Genomic DNA, 22872 nt, shown 5'->3' with positions numbered 1-22872 from the left:
TCAGGAGCCATCTTCCCGGATGTGCTCGTCCGTCGCTTGACTGGTCTTGGTTTCGTCCAAGGCTGCAGTTTCCAGAATCAGACGGCGGATCTCCTGAATGAAACTAAGATGAAGAGAGTTTATTAAAAACCGTGACTATTGACACATGCCGCGACTCTACAGGTGTTTATTTATATAGGCGACAAACTCTTTTGTTATGGGTGTTGTTAAATTTGATTACCTGGGATAAAGCTATAAAAATGAGTACTAATCAATATTTAAATCAGTTTGTAATAAATGACGACGGCTAAATTGTTGTCTAAAAGAAAATTTACTATGCAACTTACTCTGTAGCTAATTAAATTGTTTGTCATTTAATTTTACATTTGTCTGTTCGTTCATTTTCTTGAAATAATCTCCACAAGAAATGTAACTAATTGTTTACGTGAAATAATAAACAACATTCCTGAGTCTCGGGATACCCTAGATCTCATTTGACGCACTAGCCAAAGCTCAAACATCTTCGTATTTATTAAAACCATAATCCCCTGACCTATATCAATGTAAAATTAGAAAATGTAGCGTTACCAACAAAAACTGTGCAAATACATTTGCGCTGCGCCACAGTTGTTGTAATATTAAACTCCGCATGCAAAAGGAGATACCGATTTCCAATATGCTCTGGGCCTAATAAAGTAATACGGAAATAAATCAAGTACTATTATAATGCAATTAAATGCAAAGGTGCAAGGGAGCTGGACAAGAATACCGCAAATAATTCCTGGAGAAGGGGAACAAGACGGACAAAGGACAAACAGAAATCTCCAAACACAGCTATGGCTTATATTTATGGTGGCTATTCAGTTACTGAGGTATTGAGTATTAAAGTAATGATAATAATAATTTGTGATATGGTTTGATATCCAATGCGACAAATTATCTCAATTGGTAATATTTGACCAATGCTCAATAAAATACTTCAACATAAAAGATAGCACTAACTTATTGCATGGTCCTACCTGAACGTCTTCTTGGAGTATTTTTTCTTGCCACCCTGGCGATCAGGGTGACGGGAGTCCTCGACGCTGTAGGTTGACGTGCATTGTCGTCCCACATGTTCGTTCCAGTCCAGAACTGCCAGACTTTGTCTTAGGTTGTACGAGTTATCAAAGTAGTGAATCCTTTTGTCCAAGTATATTAACATGGCGTTGTTGAATGATTCAACGTAGTATGTGTCCTTTGCTTGAATGTAATCTTAGGCATTCTTGAAGATTGTCGTCGACCTCAAGAAAGAGGACAAAAGCTCCTCCGCAACAGGATCCTTGATTAGCAGCGCGCTGGGAACATGTCCTGTTGTCTTGCAGGGAGACTCCTCCACGCAGTTTTCATGACGCCCACAGAAGTGGTCCACGCAGTTCAACAGCGTCCTCCTCAATTTCGTTGCGCTGCCTCCACATGTGGTCATCGAGAAGTAGGCATGGTTCCTGACTAATTTACACTTGTCAGAAAGCTCGACGTGCCACGTCCTCCCTTCGTTTTTTTTGGGACCGAACGCGATTGCTTTCATCCCTTTCAAAACTCCTTTGGCGGCATGCCATCTGTCGTTGGAGTTTGTTGGTCCGTTTTGCTCCCGTATTAGTTTGTTAACCGTTGTGTTGCGGTCGTGTGAATGATCGTTCACAATAATGTTCCTTTCTCTGAAATATTCGTACAGTCGCCTAGTACCATAAGCTTCGTGCTTTTGCGACGAGGGCTCTTCCTTCTTCGTCACGTGAACAATCCCTACTACCTTGTGGTGCTTCTGCCCCAAGGCAACGACGTCAGTATGGAAAGAGTTTTTTCGGCAGGCATGCCTGGCGTCGGTTTCAATGCTGAGTGATGTCAGGGAGGAATCTCGCTGCTCTGTTGCCCTGGCTTCCTCTTGTTGCGCTGCTGCTAGGGAATTCATTTTTAAAATCTCCACTGCCGCTCCAACGTGTGTGGCAAGCTTTTCTAGCGAGCGTCGAGAATACGGAATTGCACCAAAGTTACAAAACTTCTCAAACTGAGTTCCGAGCATGCCGCTGCACACAAATGCGACTGCAATAAAGCAGTCAACGACGCGGATCTCTCCAACACTTGTGCTCGTGTCAAAAACTAGAGTGTGCTTTAGACATTTGCACTCCACACGTGCTGCGAATCCCCAAGGAGTCACGTTCACAACGCCGAGATCTTCTGGACATCTCCGAGTATGCTCTCGAACAGCATTTATCATCCTGGAGAGGGTTGCCTTGTCACATAGTATGAGGGATGCTTCTTCACTAGCTTTCTCTTCAATTACTGCTGCTGCCTTCTTAGTTCGCTGGTCCTCCTCTTGGACTAACATCCGCACTGCTCGTGCGATAACAGACGCCAATGGGTCGCCCTTGTACTCACACTTAGCCTTTTTTAGCAAATCATCGAAGTCGCCCATTTCTTCTTCGTTGGAGAAAGTTAAATTCAGTGTTCGACGGAAGCTTTTTCTAGAGCAGATGTATTCTTTTTCGGTTCCGTCACTCAAACGTTTTTTTGAAATGAACTGGGAGTTGGCCGATTCTTCATCCACCTCGGCCATACCGTTGGACAGAGGGGGAGCTGTTAAAAATAGGAAAAAAATACATGTTTCAATTAAACTTATTTTTTAATTACATGTTGTGAGCCTTATTACCGTGTTTTCATTAAAAAAAAAGTCTAAGAAATGCACAGAAACAATGTATAACTATGGGATGCAAAGAATGCAGTTGGATAATAAATAATTAACGTCACACATACCTTGCGTGGTTGATGAGAGGTGCCTTTTTGTTCTTTCTTTTTTTCACCGCATTTCTCAGATGATGTTTCTAATACTCAAAAGGGCAAAATACTGGCTACAAAAAAAAGTTTACCGAGGTTGTGGTGCACACGAAGTTTCCAACGACCTAGCAGGTTGTGCTTTGCGAGTTATTGCCGAAATTCGGGGACCGTATACTAAGTACCAGTGCGCGACGCATGACAGCTTTCAAACTGCTTTAGGGCGCCAGCATTGTGAGCTGAAGAGATGAGGCAAAACAGGCTGGCTGCCCACCTCCACCCTTTTCTCGTTTAGCGGCACGAAGACGGTCAGCCGAAGAGGGGTCCCTGCTCTTCAGACTAAGCCGGATAAAGAAGCCGCCCTAATATCCCCTTCCTTCCCTGAGTACTAATAGCTAACCGCTCGGGGGAAGAGGTAAATGGGGGAGAAGGGCGGGAGAGGAGGTTGGGCGAGAAAGTGGAAAGCGCGAACTGTACAGCGGCCTTTAAAGGGAATCCTATATCCCTCCGTTACCTCCGCATCCAATAGCGTCCCAGCGTTTCCGTGACGTCGCGGCCAACGCACGAGGGGGGTCTAACCTTTCTGTACATATTTGCTTTATCTTTCGACTTTGACTTAGCATTGTGGAAGCCACGAGAGGGAGATTAGAGTTTTCCCCCTCCGATGGAAACAAATACGACTTTCGGGGATTAGGTTCCCCCTCCTATGGATACACTTTTAGGGGCTCGGTTCCCCCTCCTATGAATACAAAGGTCGCTTTCTTAAAAAGTGGGATCGGAGACAAGTTGGCATCACTCTGTAGCCAATATCTATTCATTGAAGCGGAACAAAAAGAGTTTCCAGTGAACTCTTCTTTCGATTGCGAAGGGATTTGAAAGCGGCGCATCACAATTGTGGGAGGAGCTTCTCCTACCTTCTTAACTTGTAACCAACTAGAGTTGAAAGAGGCCAAAGACCAAGAGTGTCCAAATAAGCCACATAATCACAAAAATACATTCCGTCCAATGTGGCGATCGTAGACGATTCTCACAGGTCCTCTCTATGAGCACTCCATCGTGAGCGCCTGACTGACACCTACAGAATTCCATACCGTAGAACAAATGTCCGACCATGATAGAACCAAAGCCAGAAAAAAGTTCTGTATATAGGTGTAATTCCGGAAGTCACGAGTAATGCGTGCAATTATGCCCAGGATGCGCAAGGAATAACTAATAACCTTTGAAAGATGATAGTTAAAGTTCAGGCGTGAATCGACCAAAAATGCCAAGGTCACGCATAACAGAAGATCTTGAAGTTTCAGAGCCGTCTAATGTGTAAGGCTGAACAACATTTGCCTTATGGGAAAAAGAAGCAACCTTAGTTTTGGTGGGGCTTAAAACTTGCGAGTTCGCACAGCTGCACAGATGAATTGCATCAATATTTTTTTGCAACAATTCAGAGCCCACAGGCGTGTGGATACTACGATAAATTTTCTCGTCATCAGCATACTGAAACATCACTGAGTCATTCACACTAGTTACAAGCTAATTTACAGAAGTATTAAAAAGCAAAGGTCCAAGGTTCGACTTTTGTGGTACCCCAGAGTTCAAAAGATAAGGGAATGATTTGCATCCTAACTAGGAAACCATGTTTGAGTGTTCAACAAAGAAAGCTAGCAAACCAGTCACAGAAACTCGAAGAAAGACCAATATTTCACCGCTTCGACAGCAATAAATTGTGATCTACGAGTTCAAACGCCTTCGAACAGGCAAAATAAATAATATCAACTTGACCACGGGACCCAACTATAGGTTTCGCGAACTTCAAAAAGGCTAAAAGATTTGTTTCAACAGATTGTTCACGACAAAAGCGTGCTGATTTGGACTGAGCGTTTGCTTAAAATAAAAACTCACACGCTTAAAAAGGACTTTTTTCAAAAACCTTCAAAAAAGCAGAAAGCAATGCAATTGATCTGTAATTATCGATACACGTGGAGCTTCCAGATTTGTGTACTGGCACAACCAAACCAGTGTTCCAGGCTGTAGGAAACGTAGTTGTTATAAAGGATGTGCTAAAAGTGTGGTACAGTACAGGAGCCAAGATATCAGAGCACCCTTTAACAATAAAGGCCGGGATCCCATCTTCCATGTTTAACACCAATATTAACAAGATACAGGACAGCACGCTGGCAAACTCAATCAAAATATAAATTTTAAGTATTTTTGCTTAATGTGCCGTGTTTGAGATTTTCTCTAGAAATTAACAACATTGATAATTAATGACAAATATTTTGAGTCAATACTTTTGATACGTAGTTTGTGAGTGAATATTTCTAGACCGGTAGTCACAACAGTCTTTTTGGAAGAGGTGCCCGAATCGCCAACTTCGCGCAGTTCGTAGAAAGCGCTTTGCACTGAGAGCGTGCTTATAATTGTTTTCCGCAAGGACAAAACACATTTTTCGCAAAACAAATGTCGAATTTGTTCTGATAACAATTGAGTCAACAAATTCTTTTTCTTTTTGGTAAAAATGAAAAAAAAAATACTCACCGGACATGATCGGCCGAACTTATTTAAAAAGAACCTGATCTGAAACGAATACGGGAACCTTTTGATGAAACTAACCCGCATTAAAACGTCGCTGTGACGACGAAATCCTCTGCCGACGAAACACGATTTGTATGATGAACTAATTGCCACCGGCATTGTTTCGAAGGGCTATACGCTGTCTCATCCTACGATGGACTAAAGCCCAAAGCTACAGGCCGCCAGGTCCAATCACGAGCCTGTTAGAAACGAAGCGGTCGATCTACTCCGTCGTATGTATCAGTGTGCCAAGACGCGTCATGTGGAGGGGAGTTTTTCGTATGCTTATCGAGGCCTCGCGGCGGCTCCGTCTGCTTTCTACTACTGAAGACTACTGAAGGGATTAAATAGCGTCTTGAAGCGATCTGGCGAAGAGAACCGGGGATCAGAAGCAGCGGCCATAAGAAACGAAAATGAGTAGGTTCGAGTGTTCGACACGAGGAAGGGCGATACGGGTTCGGGTACGCTTTACATACAGAAAAATTGGATTGGATTGTAGTGGTTAAGGCTGAGGCGAAACGTCTTTATGTCATTGTTGCCTGTGTGCCTTCGAACTTCTCCAAACAGTTGAAATGTCTACGAGATATAGCATAAATGTTTATGAAACAAAAAGGCTCGTACGTTTAGCTCACAAATATAAAATAGCGCGCTATCACGAAGATAATCATATATGTAATATTTGTGATCCGCGCGCGTACTTTGCGTACCGGAATTTCTCTCGCGCACTTTTTTTCAATGCGGATGCAAGCTTTTCTGATGTAGTGCTCCGCCCTCCCGCCTTCGGGCCCTAGTCCATCGTAAAGTGAGACGTAGTATAGGCCTTGTCTGCTTCCGTTTACGCTAACACAGACAAGTACGCGCCCGACCGCGACGGACAGCGAGCGCGTATCGTACAGGGCAATCCTACGGATTTATGAAGCCCCTTCTGAAATTCAGATAACGTTTTAGCTGCTCCACAAGGAGCCAATGGAGTCAAAACAAAATCCACCATTCAATGGGTCGGACGTCCAACTCCGACTTCTCTTCGACGAGGCCTGACGGCCTGGCCTGTCTGACCACTTCGGAGGCGCGGAACCGGTCGTTCATGTGCAGTTCCCATCGTTACATGCGCCTTCGCGTCGCTCGAAATCAGTTTTTATGCTTTTCGTGGACGGAGATATTCACTAAACATTCGCGGGTAGTCAGAATTTCAAAATTTGTGGAAAAAAGTCTTGTTTTTCCAGGGCTTTTTTGAAACACTACTACTGGAGTGATGATTCACCCACTTCATGGAAAGCTTCTGGCAGCCATAGTTGAAAAGGGGACTAAGTATTTAATAAGGGAGTCACTCCAGTCGGAGCAACGAAATTTCGGAAGGACAAACTGCTCGAGTTACCGTTTCTGAATAGAGGGCGCTATGGTCGTGGGGAGAAACGATGGCGGTTAATCCCTTTACGCACCTTGTATTAGAAGTGTGGCCACGCACGACCGAGAGCGTTGCTGCGATCGGTCTTTCACGACTGGTGATGAAGCGATAGCTTTATGCCCAAGCGTGAAGCAGTAGCTTTCACACTTCAGGTACAGAAGGCTTCCGAGAAAAGAGAAGCGTATTTTTCGACCCGGGTAAATAAACTATGCAGAGCAGAAAGCTCAAGCTCTGTGAGAACGTGACTCTAGCAGTTGGGATAGAGCGCGAAAGTGTGACAATATTACGTCGTCTGCATCAAACGATAACGGGAAAGAAACAAAATTTCTCTATGAACCGACGTCCACCTAAGCCTAATATACAATACATAACAAGTAACGCCGATCTATGCTGGGCTTCTTAAAACGAAATTTTTCAGCAGCCCCCTCATCGCTTAAACTGCTTCTTTAAAAAACGCTTGTTCGCACTAAACTAGAATATGCCTCTTCAATTTTACACCCCGGTACTGACGTACTAATATCTGCAGTTGAAGCAATTCAAAATAGATCCGTCCGATTCATACTTACTAATTATCACCGCACTTCCAGCGAAACATCCATGAAATTAAGTTTGAACCTGCCTAAACTTGCATTGCATAGAGAAGTTTTCCGTTGGTGCCTGTTTCCCAAAATCTACTACCACAATCATACTTTGCGTGACAAGCTGTTAGCATCTCCTTTTTACATATCACCACGTCTCCATCACCGACAAAAGATGAGTGTACCTTCATGTAACACTACTACGTTTCACAATTCATTCATAACCTGAACCACAGTGTTGTGGAACCACCTTCCAGCGTCTGTGGTGTCAATATCTGACAGCGTTGCTTTCAAAAATTGCCTTAAATATGTTCACATTTCAGCGTTTCACTAATATGTACATATTGTTTTGCATTCATAGGTTGTTGTTTATTGTATGTTGTTGATTTCCAGGGTTGCAATGCTCCCCTCTGTAATCCCTTCGGCCCTGAGGGAACTTTTAAATAAAACAGTGAAGTAAAAAAAAATATTGTCAAAACGAGAAATGACATTCTGTAGTATCTATTTGATTGCAAAACAACAACAACAATACAAGAAAGAAATCAATGCTCTCTTTCTTTTAGACAATTACAAATATGAGACATGTAGGGGACGACAGAGGCGGGACAATCTTTGTCTGTGTCGTCGTTCATGTTTCTCCTCGTTCTGATTGTTAAGAAATCACCAACACGCTCTAATAGCATATATCATCTTGCTTGCTAACATGTTATCTTACATTGACATAAATCCGTAATCTTCCACAATGTCAAGTTCTTTAATGAGAATATTAGGCTTAGGTAGACGTTGGCTCATAAAGAAATTTCATTTTTTCCATTATATTTTCATCCATGTAACGTCATGTTCTCAAACTTCCGCGTTCTATACCAACCGCTAGCGTGACATCCTTACAAACTTTGAGCTTTCTGCTATTCACAGTGTATTTACCCGGCCGAAAAACACTGTTCTCGTTTCTCGGGAATTCCCTGTAGTTTGCTTGCAGTCAGAAATCATAGTAGACTGACCTGCTGAATAATGAACTGAGAAACTTGAGAGCTAAGGGCAAACTCATTAGTGAGATAATATTTTATTAACTAATCTAAGTATTTTCAGGGGCGAAAATTTATAAGGGCTTGTAACTGTATTCGTGCAATTAATTTGAGAAGCAAACCAGTTAAGTTCTGACTGATGTTTTACTTCAGACATTGTTTATTGTAATGTCGTTTACCTTGAAAAATAGCTTATTTTTATATTTTGTTTACTTATACGTGCGCGCTTACAATTCAAGCGAGTTTTATAACTTAACAATTTTATAAAAAGAAATATAATTAAGTTTTGTGTTCGTGAAAACGTATACTCGCATATGCAACCGACGGTGAGCTTGTTTGGCGGCAAGGAGTATGGCTTGTAGTTCGGCTTCCTTCAGAGATGTTCTGCTTGAATATGTGTTGCCTTTTACTTAAGAAAATAAAACAAAAAGATTCGTCAAAATAATTTTTGAGCTGGTATTGTGTGAAGGCCTTGAGTACGATGATGAAAGCTCCAACATTTTAATATTTGCGATGTTCCATGGAGATGAAAGCAGTGACTTAAAATATAATATAGTATTTAATGCGAAATTGAACGCAAGCAAAATCTAAAAAGCTAAGAATTTTTGAATTATCATGTTAAAAGAAACAATATAAGGACATTAAAAGAAGAAAAAGAAAAAGGCCAGATATACTTAGCTTCTCCCAAGCTCAAAAGAAAAATCCAAATTTGACGGATTTGATTATATTTAGACTCAATTATAGTAAACCACCTGCCGAAATGCAGATGTTATAAATATTTTGGAAACTTTGGAGGAAGACTAGATATAATATAAAGAAGGGAAGTGAATATCGACAAACCCACGTCTATGCAGCTGTTTATTTTTCATATCTAGCGGAAGACACCATGTGATGCCTCGCGCACAAAGAAACTTAATTTTTCATTGGAAAACCGACGGCAACTGATTCGCCATTGAGTGTTCAAGTACCGACAGTGCATGTTACTCTATTCGCAACTCCGCAGGATGCAACGGAGAAGTCTTGAAGTCTTTAATTGTGTTTGTGCATGTTTCTTTGTGCGTGCATGCGTGTGTGTGTGCTTTTAGAGAGAAGCCAATGTATAACCCTTCTCGCGTACACTGAGCTCCAAACAGAGAATCCACCTTATGGTTCCTTAAAAAAAGATAAAAAGTTCTTAAAGAAAAAGAAAAGAGTTAGAGATGAATTCTAGCGAATTCTTGTGCCGTCAGTTTGAATATCACGAGCATTCGACCATAACGTACTGATAGACGTGGGAAAAAGACCACGCCGGATATGACGTCATAGCCAGAGGTTTCAACTGGATTGCGAGTGCCACTTTTGAAGGAACGCGTTCAGCGTTTTTTTTTCTTCGCAGGTAAGGCTTGCGAAATGCACAGAAATGCTGATATCACCATATAGTACGTCACGATTCCCTCCCCCTACGGAAAGCGCAGGGAGGGAGGAAGAAGAAATTAATGGTGCTTTGGAGACTTTGGCTATGACGTCACACCCGGCGTCGTCCTTTTCTCACGTGTATTAATTCAGCGCTATATTGAAAGCGCTGCTGTGGCCACTAGGCGCATCAATTTGAACTAAAATGTTGACATTCGTAAATCTGGAGAGCAGTAAAGACGATTTTGTTTTCCCCCAAATACAGAACCGCTTTCGTTTCCATTAACTCCAACATGATATGGTTTACTCGGGTAAACAAAGAAAAAAAAAAACAAAAAAAAAAAAAAAAAACACAAGAAAACACGGGCTTGAAATAAAGATATTAAAAATCAACCTGTTCTTTTTACTAAGCTTCAGCGCATACGCACACCCTGTCCCCCGACTTATGCTTCCTTCTGTCGTCGTCTTCAGAGGGCACTATCATACACTACCACCATATTTGGGCGTATTTCATCCTTTTTGACGATTCTTTATTTAGCATTGGTAGTATGGGGAAAAAAGAAAGCTACGGGAGCCGATTCAACGACATGGAGCCAATGTGTTTTGACGAGCGAAGGCACGTTCGGACGCCTAGAGTTTCTAGTTCGCAGACAAACCCACCAACTGTAATCGTAGCCCGGAAAAGGTCCATTGACCCCCTCGTATATTTGCGAGGAAATTGTTTCGTACTCTTATCTGGCGTCAGGCCGAGAATACACAATGAAGCTACGTGTGTCTTGCTTTATTCTAGCGTAAAAGTACAAAGACGGCGCCTTTTTGCACACCTTGCTTACTGTGACGCCTCTTAGAGAAAACCAGAGAGCGGCTTCGGCTTCTCCGGATTCTTAGAAGGCCAGCTGCGCCATTCGGCCAGATCCCAGACGTTCGGGTTTAAGGACTAATCCTTGTCTACGAACGAAATCTTGGACTGGATCCCGCTGAAAGTTTAGTCCCAATGAATTTCGAAACTGTTCCCGTGCCCAAGGAACTTTAAGAACGTTTTGAAGAGAAGATTCTATCGTAATATTTACTCACAAAAAACGAAAGTACCACGGTAGAAAATATTTGGAATGTGCGCCCGATAGAAAGTCAAAGTATTTATTAGGGGTCAGAGGCACCTGGGGAATATGGGACGAACTAATTTCACGTCCTTTTCATTTGGAGCGCAGTATCTTCAATGCTTGTAATCGGCTTTTGTTTTGTCACAGTAAGGTTGGTAGCTAGCGGACGCTCATTCGTATACTGGCCGTTTGGCCAAACTGACCAATCTTCCGAGTCATCCAGAATACATCCCCTTATGGCGATAAAAAGCATGATAATCGCTCATAATAATGATATTAAAATTAGTAGGGGTTGTCAACCGTGCACTGCGTGTCAAGCGAAAGCTGCTAAACATTACGCCAAAGGTGCCCTTTGAATGATCGCTGTTGACCGTGATATATTTTTTTTATATCTAGAAAACGAACATCGGAATTTTTCCGCCAACATGCCAAAAGGAGTTTTAATCAAAGATCCATACACTTTTACTGGTATTAAAGTTTACTTATTTCATAATGCTTAAGTTGTCCTAAACACACATTACCGCGTCTTCAAAAAAATAGTTTTTTTTTTGTTATTTATACGTAAGTGACACATCGTAGAAAGCTGAAGCTCAATAAAAATGTGAGGCTGTCATCGCCGACAGCATCAATTTCATTATCATGATACGCTTAAGAAGCGGAGGGCGGGGTGTTCGCACATCTCGCCTTTGTGATTCTCTCTTCAGCCTGGTTATCGGCCAATGCTGCGATTTCATTGGCTGCGGCGCGAATTTAAAATGATCGGCACTCGTCGCGCCCCTCCTTTTTTTGTAAAGTGTCGGTGGCTACAGTAATAGTGATAGAATGCGAAAGATCGAGAACGGGGCGTTACCTGTCTGAAAACAATAAAACTAAAACAAAGACACATCGTTAAGCAGGGGTTCGCCTAAGCACTCACCAAAGCACGACAATGAATTGCGGGTTTCTATAGCTTTACTTATTTCGGTGAAAACAACTTGTGAGCAGAAAAGACTACGATACTGTATTCCTCGCTGACGAGTGTTTTATGGCTAGTGTATTCTGGCGAGCTAATTTTTTAAGTGTCGAACGCTACCCCTCCTTTACATAGTATTTTTTTTTTGTTGCGGAAAGCATTATAACAGGGTGCTAATTCACTGTCAAAATTTGTCTCGCCGGAGAGTCCCAGGTTTGCCTAGGAGAACGAAGCAAACCATTCGAAAACCGGAAGACCAGCTCGAGAACCATGTCGTCAGCGTGTACAGTACTTGTATTGAGCTACACCTCGCGCCATCACGGGGGTCACTCTCTTCAACAGCACGCTGACCATTATATAAGAACGAGTGTTTGTCTCTTTCTTTAATACAATAGTTTATTTTCGTCAATCCTGCGTACTTTCGCGTCTGTCGATCGATTTGTAACCAACGAAGCATACGGAACAAACCTGCTTGAAACCTACAGTAGAATACCGTGCATCCGCCCATTCTGTACTAAGCGCCCACCCCAAAAAATTTAAACATCGGGAAAAATATGCATAGCACATACATATGTAAAATTGATGACCCCACACGCGCCCATCCCTAATTTTTTCGCGATTATCTCCAAAATTTTGAGCTGACGATCGCTCGGAAATTTACGGTACTTAAAAAAAAAACCATTGCTAAATTATCCAAGCGCCAAGAAGAATGCAGGATTAGTGTATCATGCGCAGCACGCGCACGCCTTCCCCGCTAAAATATTCAAAGTAAATAACCAAAATTATGCATTGACGAACGTCCGTGGCAATAAGAATCCGTTTTAGGCATTTGCTTTAGAAAAGTTACTACTTCTGAGGCCAGCACATGAGGCGCGTGGAACACCAATCCCTGCATTCTCTTTTATGCTTGGGTAATTTAGCGATAGGTGCACTCATGGGGATGATGCGCCTCAGAACATTATGTGCATTGTATTAAATGCAATAGAAGGCCTCAAGGACATCGACCAAATTATACATAGATTGTCACAGCTGTAGCTAAGCGGCTTCAAACACACAAAAAAGTATCTACGCAAAACAAAACCCAGAAAATTATGTGCATTGTATTGAATGCAATAGAAGGCTTCAAGGACGTCGACAAAGTTATACATAGGTTGTCACAGGTGTAGCTAGGCAGCTTCATACACACAAATAAAGCATGTAAGCAAAACAAAACCCTCCAATCTATTATTGTATTTCAACGACAAAGTGCGCCGCGATTTCGGCAACCTTTTCTCTTGTCTCTCGTTATTAAGAAAAATCACGGCGCGCACATCCTGATACTTTTCCTAATAAATGTGTGCCTCTGTTTTTTTTTTCTTTTATTATGGCGCCAACTCAACCTATGCTCTTCAAGCCTCGTAGAAAACGCAGAATTACAACTATACGTTGCCTTTTTACTGGTAACTTTTACGACCCTAGATAGCGACACGCCCCGTTTTCTGAGATATATGTCTCTGAAAATAAGGCGCGCTACGACGTCGGGTCGCATATTAAATATAAAAAAGGTCTCATATGGTTCTATTCCTCGGTTTCCGACGGCGCTCGTAGGCGCGTAGATTAAGTCCGTCCCATAAAAAGTACGCACAAAAAAACCACCTTCGAAAATAAAAACAAATGAATAAAAACACACTATCCCTATAGAGTCGACCTTCCTTATGGTGGAAATTTATGCAATCAAAAACTAGCTTGTCTGCGTTTATGCTTAAGCAATTTCGGAAATAATTACAGGAAAACAAATCGGATTTAAGATGTAGAGATGGTGCTCACATTCATCATAATTCCTAAAGAATTAGATCTTTAATGCAATATACTTTGTTTTAGGACACGAATTTTAAGGGTTTTGGTGTTTCACTTTTAATGTATCTGAATGTGTTTTTGTGTGATCGGAATAATATTAGTTTGTGCTGCTGTTATGCACATAAACAAGGTTACCTTGTTTTTGCTGTCTGTTATGGTGTAGTTGATTGATTGTGTGTTCCTCTTGCGCTTGTATAGTTTTGTATTTCATTCCCTAGATGATGCTGACTGATTTTTTGATTGATCTTTTGAATGAACTTGGGCCATATGAATGCACGTCGTTTTTTGGGCTGCACTGTGTGTTGGCTTATTACGTCTTCGGAGCTTGGATGTCATCCTAAGCTATGCAAAACTTAGCATCACAATTCTGGCTGCCCGCTACATTTATAGACAGAAAGTCCACCAGCATGTAAGTCTGACAAAATTACAGTGTTTCACTAGTGCGCTTCGCAATTGCAATACATTCTTTCAGACATTGTTTTAAAATAAAATTTTGACACTATAATTCGGTGTGAAACGCACGAACTGTTTTTCCGAATATTTAAAAAGAAATTCTCTCTATGGGTGTGTTTAAGAATATATATATCTTTGCGAACGAAAACTCAGCCACGGCGGATGTCAGGGATAGCAAGGACATTCTAATTGGGTATGCAATTACATAAAATTTACTCATTATCTTATTAATAATTGAATGCAAACATAGGTTCCAATTAGAAACTTGGTGAGCGGTATCGAAAACATCTTAATCATATACATTATAGGACGAATTGAATCAGGTGGGAAGCACGGGCGTCTGCTAATGTTTCCACTGGTGCTACAGGCGTAAGGCCGGCAATGCGAAATCCCGCACGGTAAGGATATCATCCGCATTTTCGTACAGCCGGCGTTGCGCCTGCTGCACGACGGGTAACATTAGCTTATCCTGCTCTTCCGACCTGCTTCAATTCGTCCTACAGTTGACGGTTTTAAGGGTTCCCGATGACTCTCAGCAAGTTGGTAATTGGAACCTTGCGTTCATTTTCACTATCCAAAAAGTTCCTTGGTGTATCATTTGGAAATCGCTTTGATAATTAGAATATATTTTTAAATTTCCAATCGAATTGAAAGCTTGCACCCCAAATTAGTTTTTTTTTCAATCACCCTATTTTTAAGGGTGTTTGAAAGCATTAACAAAAAACACCCGGTATATACTATAAGACACAGCAGAGCGATCTCTGCCATGCGATCGACCAGATAATGTCCTTTTGGAGCGGTGCCGCGTATCTTCAGCAGACACCATCTACGCTGTTCAGACGACGCCACTGAGGAACAAAGGAAGAAACATTACACAAAAAACGTGTCTTTTTCCTTTGGCACGCAGGCGCGCGTTCTTTGTTTTCGAAGCATCTGTTCTGACTGTGACGGATGCTGCCTCGAATACCGCGCCAAAGCTATCCGTCTCCAACGCGTTACCCCCCAAAACAAAATTGTTACTGCCGCCGTTGAGGCACGAAACTTGGGTTAATGACGAAACAGTGTACGAGAAACACGCGCAGTGCGAGTGTCAAGATTTGCATGACGTACCGCACCCAGAAAGTGACCTTAAAAAATGAAAGACGTTTACAATTCCCTGTAATGTCGAATTACAGCGCAGCTCTTGAGGAGGAAAGAAGCGTACGGAGGGGAGGGTATGCCCCTGCTCCCCCTATATACCCCCCCTCCTCCTGTCCAGCTCTTCTGCCATTTAGCGGGAAATTTAGCGCGAATATAATCCCGCTAAATTTGGCGGAAAATTTACCAGCATTTTCCCGCTAAAATTAGCGAAAAATGTTCTCGCAAAATTTAGTGTGAAAGGTTCCCGCCTAATTAAGCGGGAAAATTTTAAGCTCGTAACATCACACGTGGCGTCATGTGCGACGCCATCATGCTAAACGTCCCATTAGTTACGCTGACGCCGACGCCGACGCCGCTGAACCCGGAAATGGGTGCCTAAGAGCTGCGCTCTAAAACCAGCATGTCTCCCATACTCCAGCACGGGAAACTGGGGACACGACAGGCTGCCATTAGCCGCATATAGAGGAGCGATATGGTGGCGCCGCTTGCAACAAGGCGAGGAGAGGACTTTATCTGGCAACTGCGACTTTACACCGTGCACTCTACACATTCTTTGTATAGTCACTGACAGGCTGAGAACAGCAGGGAAGAGTTTCAGATTTTCCGTCTCCAGCACGAGCTTCGAGTATGCATGCGCAACCAAAGCACGGTGGAAACGAGTGGTGCAAGCACGGGGGAAGGTGTCCGAAAGAGATCCTGTTGCTCTCATCCTCTCAATAAATGTAAAACCTTTTGTTTCGTGAACGCTCTTTCTCCGACTTCATAGAGGTCATAGTACTGGATCTAAAGGCCTAGGAAACCATGTGACCTTTACAACATGCACTGGCCTTCGTAGCGTAGGCATGTGATAAACGAAATCAGGAACATTAAACCGGAATACACGGAACAAAATAAAAGTTGAAGTAAAATATCCATAAACGCCTAGCCGTGACTGCAGCGCTTTTCGCGGAAAGCAATCGATGACAAAACAAAAAAGTACAGATAAACATCTCTTCCGGTTGTCGCCATTCCTAGAAGGGAGCTAAATTTAGCTCGTCGTCGAGTTGTAGAAATTGGGAGTAATTTACGGTCATCAATCATACTGAGACAACCGTAAACAGGAATCATTTCCAGCCAGATCGTTTTCCGATGCGTGGAGGGGCAAAGATGCGCCTGCTCTTTGTGCTGTGAGTGCATCCGCAGAAAAGCAGACGAAAGTGGAGGAGGCCCACAAATAAAATATTTCGCTATACGATCATACAAATGACGCTAGGATACACTTAGTAGAAAAACATCGCCTGACCGGCGTCAGCTTCATTAGATACATCGATCGTGTATAGAACACTTGTTGATTAACTACGTAATAACACAGTTGCTGACGACTGTGTTATTTACAGAGAAATTCTTAACGACTCTGACACCTCTGCTTTTCAAACCGATATTTACAATGTAACCCAATGGTACAACGACTGGCTTATAGAACTTAATATCTCTAAAAGTAACTCCATGTGTGTCTCTCGTCTACTTAACATTTGCCCTTCCTACTCCATCAATAACTCTAACCTCCTTCCTGTGTCCTCCTACAAATACCTAGGTGTTCACATTTTAAATGGTCTGTCCTGGAATATTCATGTCGGCTATGTCACGAAAAACGCTCATCAATTATTAGGATGTATCAAAAGAAACGTTTTTCTTGCCCTTCTTTCATTAAAGCTTCTCATTTATAAAACTTTAATTCGGCCTAAAATTGAATGTGCCGCCTCATTCAGGAACCCCGGTATCACCCTTGCATCTGCCGTAAAATCCATTCAAAACCGCTCCGCCGTTTTATACTTTCTATCACCGCACAGCTAGCACCACTTTAATGAAAGCATCTCTATCCTTGCCCACTCTTCCTCTTCGTCGAAAGACATCCCGCCTATGCCAGTTCCCTAAAATTTATCACTCTAACCCTTCTCTTCGCCAAGAACTATTTTCTGAACCATTTTACATATAATCACGCAGCAATCATCAATTAAAAGTTGGGATCCCTCATTGCAGCCCGTCTACCTTTAATGCCTCTTTTTTTGCATCAAACCTCGATTGACTGGAACCGCCTTCCCGCAGCCATTGTCATAATCACTGCCTCAGATAAATTTAAGATTGCCAATACTAACCTGTTACATGATGTTTAGAAGTAAGTTTGTGTATTGTTTGCCTTTTCATTGATTTTTGTTTTATTTCATGTACAGTGCCATTACTAACCTGTTAAATGATGTTTAGTAGTTATTTTGTGTTGTTTTTGCCTTTTGATTGTTATTTGCCTTGTTCTGTTTACTGTGCCCCACTCCTCTCCGTAATGCCTTCGGGCCCTGAGAGACATAATAAATAAAAGGAAATAAAAATGAAATCACTAGCCACATAAAAAAAAAAAAAGATGTTGTGCGTCTACGTTTTCTTAGCTACATTTGTGTTCCGAGGAAAAGTAATAGGCTGAAATCATACAGACGATAATTTTTATGGGAACCCGTATGTATGCCTTACTTCACATTGGTTAAAAAGGGTCCCAGCTGGAGTTTTGTTTTTCATCACTGCCATTACATAAAACTATCATTAACAAAAGTGGAGCTTTTGGAGCCAACCCACCTTTATCACGATGTGAGAACGGCAAAATTTCTGGTAACTAATTTAAGTTTAAAGCTAGTCAAAAATTTAACTACTATTCTGCCGTAGTTAATTTCCCTGAATATAGTATGTAAAAAGACTAGCTTTTTTTCTAAATTGTAATGAAGTGTTAGAAAAAGGATACTAAAAACAGTGTTCGAATATTCACAAACTTTAGATTATATTTCAGGCACTCTTGCACGTAGCCACACTGCAGATTTAAGCACTTATTATGACGGGCTACTAGCTTTTGGATGCCCTAAAAAATGTCTACTGGCTGGGTTCTCCCACATTCTCAATAATTCCATCACCCTTCAACAAGTTCGTCCTTCGCCACGGACGGGTAGTTTGCGTGGAGGATACTGCGTGAAGTTTTGGGGTGAACGATCAGACGTCCACGATGATTTCTCTCTAAAAATAAGCGTCCATGAAGACTGACGGTCTTATTGAGCGGGTAATGAAATGACCCAGGAATGAAGAGCTAACCTTCTTTCAACTTTCAGTTTTATTGTTTCTCTCCAATGGAGAGGGAAATGATGAAATAAAAAATCAGAGTGCTGTCGCTTGACTTGTACCACGCACGTCATGATACTTGTCGAAATTTGTGCAGTGATTATGTGAAGGCATAGATACAGTACATGCCTAAATGCTCTGTACATTTGTTTGAACAGTTTATCCGAAGTTGAAAATAATCTTTTATTTATTCTTAACCCTGACGTTGGCATGAGGGAAATAGCGTAAATTACGTCGTTTAGTATACCATTCTTTAAACTCAATCACTGAATAACATCTCCAGTAAACTATCGCAATTCAGATATGTAGTCCCATAGTTATTTAACAAGATCTTTTACAGTTACGCATACCTGTTTGGGGTTTACGTTTACAATTATCAATTTTTTTTTTATTTGTCTTTTAACGTGTTCATCTTAGCTTTCATATTTTTGTGCAAAAGTTTTGTTCAAACGTTTTAGACTGGTCATTATAACTTTCTTCTTTGCAGCATCAACGCTTTCGGTGTTAGGCGGCCGGTAACTTCAGTTTTGGTCACCTCTCGCAGGTTGCATTCGACAGTTGAGTGCAATATACACCATCCGGCCAGCGAAATGGCTGTGTTGTCGGTCCAGCCGCGATTTAGACCTTTAGCAAGCAGCCCCCCTGCTAGGGCTGTTTTATTGAGCTCTATACTCCACAAATCAGTTCACCGGTGGCCGCCAGGATAGTGCTCCCACCAGATAAGGCACCGTTCGCGTGCTACGTATAAGTTTGTTCTGCTGTGTACGCTAAAAAAAGGTTATTTTCTTAAACCAAGGAACAGGAGTAGTACAATACGTTTTCCGCAACACTTTGTTGTGACCGACGCCAAACATGAGAGGTGTCATTTCTTTAGGCATATGATGGCTTTTAGATTGCATAAACAAAACAAACCTTCAAGAAAATGTGAAAGTTGTTACACCACCTTGGCTTGGACATTGATCCAGGTAATGTTAACAACCCTTAACTCCTTAACTACTTCATTTTCCCCGACCTAACCCAACCCAAAAATTGATGGCGAATTGCTAGGCAATTGTGTCGGATACGTGATACGTTCTAGCGTCACGAACGTTTAACGATACCCCGAGTTTCCAGACGCCAGACGCCTACGTTCACGATCCTCTTCATCTGATCATTTAAGGCGCACAATGAGCACAATTCATAGTTATTCCTAAAATGAAGCCATACTACCGCTAACAGGGCTGATAAACCTGGCGATATTCGAGAGTTTTTCATACTCTGGAGCTCTCCCTTAGTGCGCACAGGTGGCCGAGCTCCTTCTAGCCTACTCCTTTGGCCACACGACCTCCCCGTTAACCAATGAGCGTCAATCGCTTCACGCCTCTTCTCCTGCCCGTCAACCAATAACTGTCGAGCCTCTAGGCCACGCTTTCATCCAGGCTTCACTTTTACCTGGGCTTCGCGAAATGCTGAACACCAGCCGAAGAACGTTTTCCGTTAGATAAACAGTACGCTATGACACCGACCATGACGGATGACCAAGATGAATGCCACAGCGCAGATTTTGTTTTTAAGGTTTAAATCTATCTTCAGTCTCGTCATTTTTTTAGCTTCCTCCGCAGATTTCAGCAATTGGCTCTCTCAAGTGTTTGCTGAAAAGTAGATGCTCCAGATTTGTTGGACTACATAAAAATATTATCTAACCTTTATTATTTGGTCTTGACGACTCGTTGCCGCATCCGTAGGATTAAATAAAGTACAGGAACCTCGTTGTGAGATATGGTCAAAACTAAAGACGAAGTAAGCGTGACCTAGATTGGGTAGAGAGAAAGTGGTGAATGCGAGGATGGATGGCGGAGCTTACACCTTGTTCTAGTGTTCCCAACCTACTACGTTCATTCTTTTCCCTGACTTTTTTTTTAACCCGGGAATTCGAATCCCCAAAGCGCGAAAGCCCAGAATCAGAATGGCCTTGTTTACAAAGTAATCCACACATGCGTGAGTCACTGAAAGCTTCAGCTGCGATGAGAGTTTGAAAGTGGAACTAATGAAAGTAGGTTCTAAAATGCACAACTAAAGTAAGGCTCGTGAATTTTACTTAAGGTTTTATGACTAAAGAGTAGATATCTAAAAAATAAAACTATGCTAAAATTGTGTTGTATAATGATTTCTCGTTCTTTTTGCATCTGTATCTTAAAATGGTACCCTCTGTAGAATTACCAAATTTGTTGACACGAGAGCTCCAACTTTCCTGCGCGAATGGTACTAAAATTGAGGGCTTCCGTGAGAATGGTCTAAAATATTTTTTATTATGTTTTCCGTTGAATCGAATTACAATTTTCAACGACTTTACATTTATCGAGAAATTCACAATATAAGCTAAACAATTTACACTGCTCCAATTCTAGCTGAAGGCATAAACATAACCACGCATAAAAAGTAACTCAAATAGACTACATAGGTAATCAAAAAATGGCAAATATAAAAGAAAGTTAAAAAAATTATATTGTTTATTTTTATTTTTATAGATCTACAATGTACTAATAACTTTTATATTAAATTCCATCCGCCTAACTTCCGTCCTAAATATCTTAGAACCCACATCTTTAGTTCCACCTTCAAACTCTCACCTTACCTTAATAGCTTAATAAATAAAGAGAGTGGATTATTAAGTTCACACCTCCTCCTTTGTGGTTGTTTGTTTGGCATTTTATCGGCTGATTCCGTTATTCCATTAGGTGCGGAGTGTTGATAACATGCTGTGAACTCACCGCATGCTGCGTTTAACAAGCTTTCAGTGATTATGAAAAGCATGGGCGTTGGGGGGAAAAGGTACAAGCAAAAGAGCACACGACACTACCATTAGCTGCTTCCTGAACAGCCAACGCGTGTTTGGCCTATTTGCGCGCAGATCGCGCAGGCGCCCTACTTTTAGGAGTTCGTAGCCCCCCCACTAGGTGGAGCAAGCGGCGCACGCCGCCCAACCTTAAAGCTTAGCCGAATGCATACATTTACGAAGGTTTAAAAAGCGCGAACAAAGCAAGGACACAGAGGAAACGAAGGCTACAGGACAGACAGGCAATATGGATCAAAAAGCCCAAATCGAAGAATGAACCATTTCAAATTCAATATATTTTTCCAAAAATGTGTAACATCGACCAGGTCGCGCCTGATTACTTACACATTCTTTAATCATCCTACTTGATGCAGGCATCGTTCCATGTTCGTCGTTGTATCTCTCATGACAACTGATATGACAACTGATACGTTTTCTAAAATAATGGTAGGCCGTTTCTCATGAACATCACATATCTAAAGCAACAGAAAACAACAATATAGGTTCGTTGTTGGCTTTAGAAAACTGGAGAATCAACCAGACATGTTAAAAATGTTGAAAAGGAGTTCTTTACGAAAATAAGTACAAACGTTGACGCCGTAGAGAAATATAAAGCGGAAGTTGTGACTTCACGACACCCCCGACGCGATTTGCAGACCACAACGTGTATCTTTCTTGAAGTTGCTTAACGCTACTAAATCGTTGCCATTGTCACCGACATCTTAAGAAACGCAGGGCGTGGTAATCCCTTAGGATAATATTATCGCTTTTGATCCCGGGAAATTGCTGCATTCGTCAATAAGAATGCCAAAGAGAGAACCATGAAGCAAAAAAATTAGAACGTAATATTGCGACGCCCTTGGTTTCTTGAGCTATTAGTTACTATAATGAAGCGGAACGTGGACAAGTAGATAAGTAGTAAATATAAGCACTGAAGGAAATTGCTAATTATTTTGTAAATAAATATCGTCGATTTCAAACATAGCAAGGACAGTATTGATGGTACTGTCCTAAACTATAACTAGGTTTATTCACAAACCGGCGAGTCACCTCGCCGCAGAAAACCTCCCTACGCAAATAAAGGTTATGTCGGTTACTCTTTTAATGCTGCGACAACATTGTACGCACACACATAAAAAGCGGTACGTAGTGTGAATATTTTTCCAAACAAGTGTGAGAAATATCACATCAGGGAAAGATTACGAAAGCAAGAAAAACAGCAAAGTTCTTCTAGTGAAAGGGCGCACGAAGTCATTAACACGTTCGGACCAACCTCCTCTTACACTCCGAACAATTAATTAGCAATGCAGTTGGTGTTTTCCTCATTGATTTTTATTTTGTGAACTAGGTATTAACAAAAAAAAAAAAAAAAAGCAAACCATGAGACAGTTGTGACCCCCACCTTAAGCCGAGATAACTTTACATCTATTTTTATTTTGCAAAGCGCCGGCTTTCGTTGACGCGCGTGACAAGGACGCAAAGTGCGCGCGGTGTGAAAGCACGAAATAACAAGAGATGAACCGAGCGAATGAAAGAGCAAGCCCTGGAAATGTTTTAATCTTCTTTTGGTGGTATTAGAATGGACTCAACAGCAATAACACTGGACTTTATCTAGAATTTTAATACAGCACACGGGTGTGGGAGAACTCTTGGGAATCAGGAGCGCCTGCATTACCACAAAGACATTGA

The 22872-nt window shown here is 41.7% G+C and overlaps 1 pseudogene; it reads right to left on the bottom strand.

Moving 5' to 3' along the window:
- LOC120841448 lies at positions 1-1444 on the bottom strand (annotated as a pseudogene).
- Between the last annotated feature and the right edge of the window lie 21428 nt (positions 1445-22872).

This window comes from Ixodes scapularis, unplaced genomic scaffold (assembly GCF_016920785.2).
Source record: "Ixodes scapularis isolate PalLabHiFi unplaced genomic scaffold, ASM1692078v2 PGA_scaffold7__128_contigs__length_106722199, whole genome shotgun sequence".
NCBI lineage: Eukaryota > Metazoa > Arthropoda > Arachnida > Ixodida > Ixodidae > Ixodes > Ixodes scapularis.
The sequence above is the reverse complement of the archived record's forward strand: the minus strand, read 5'-3'. Positions and strand labels throughout refer to the sequence as shown.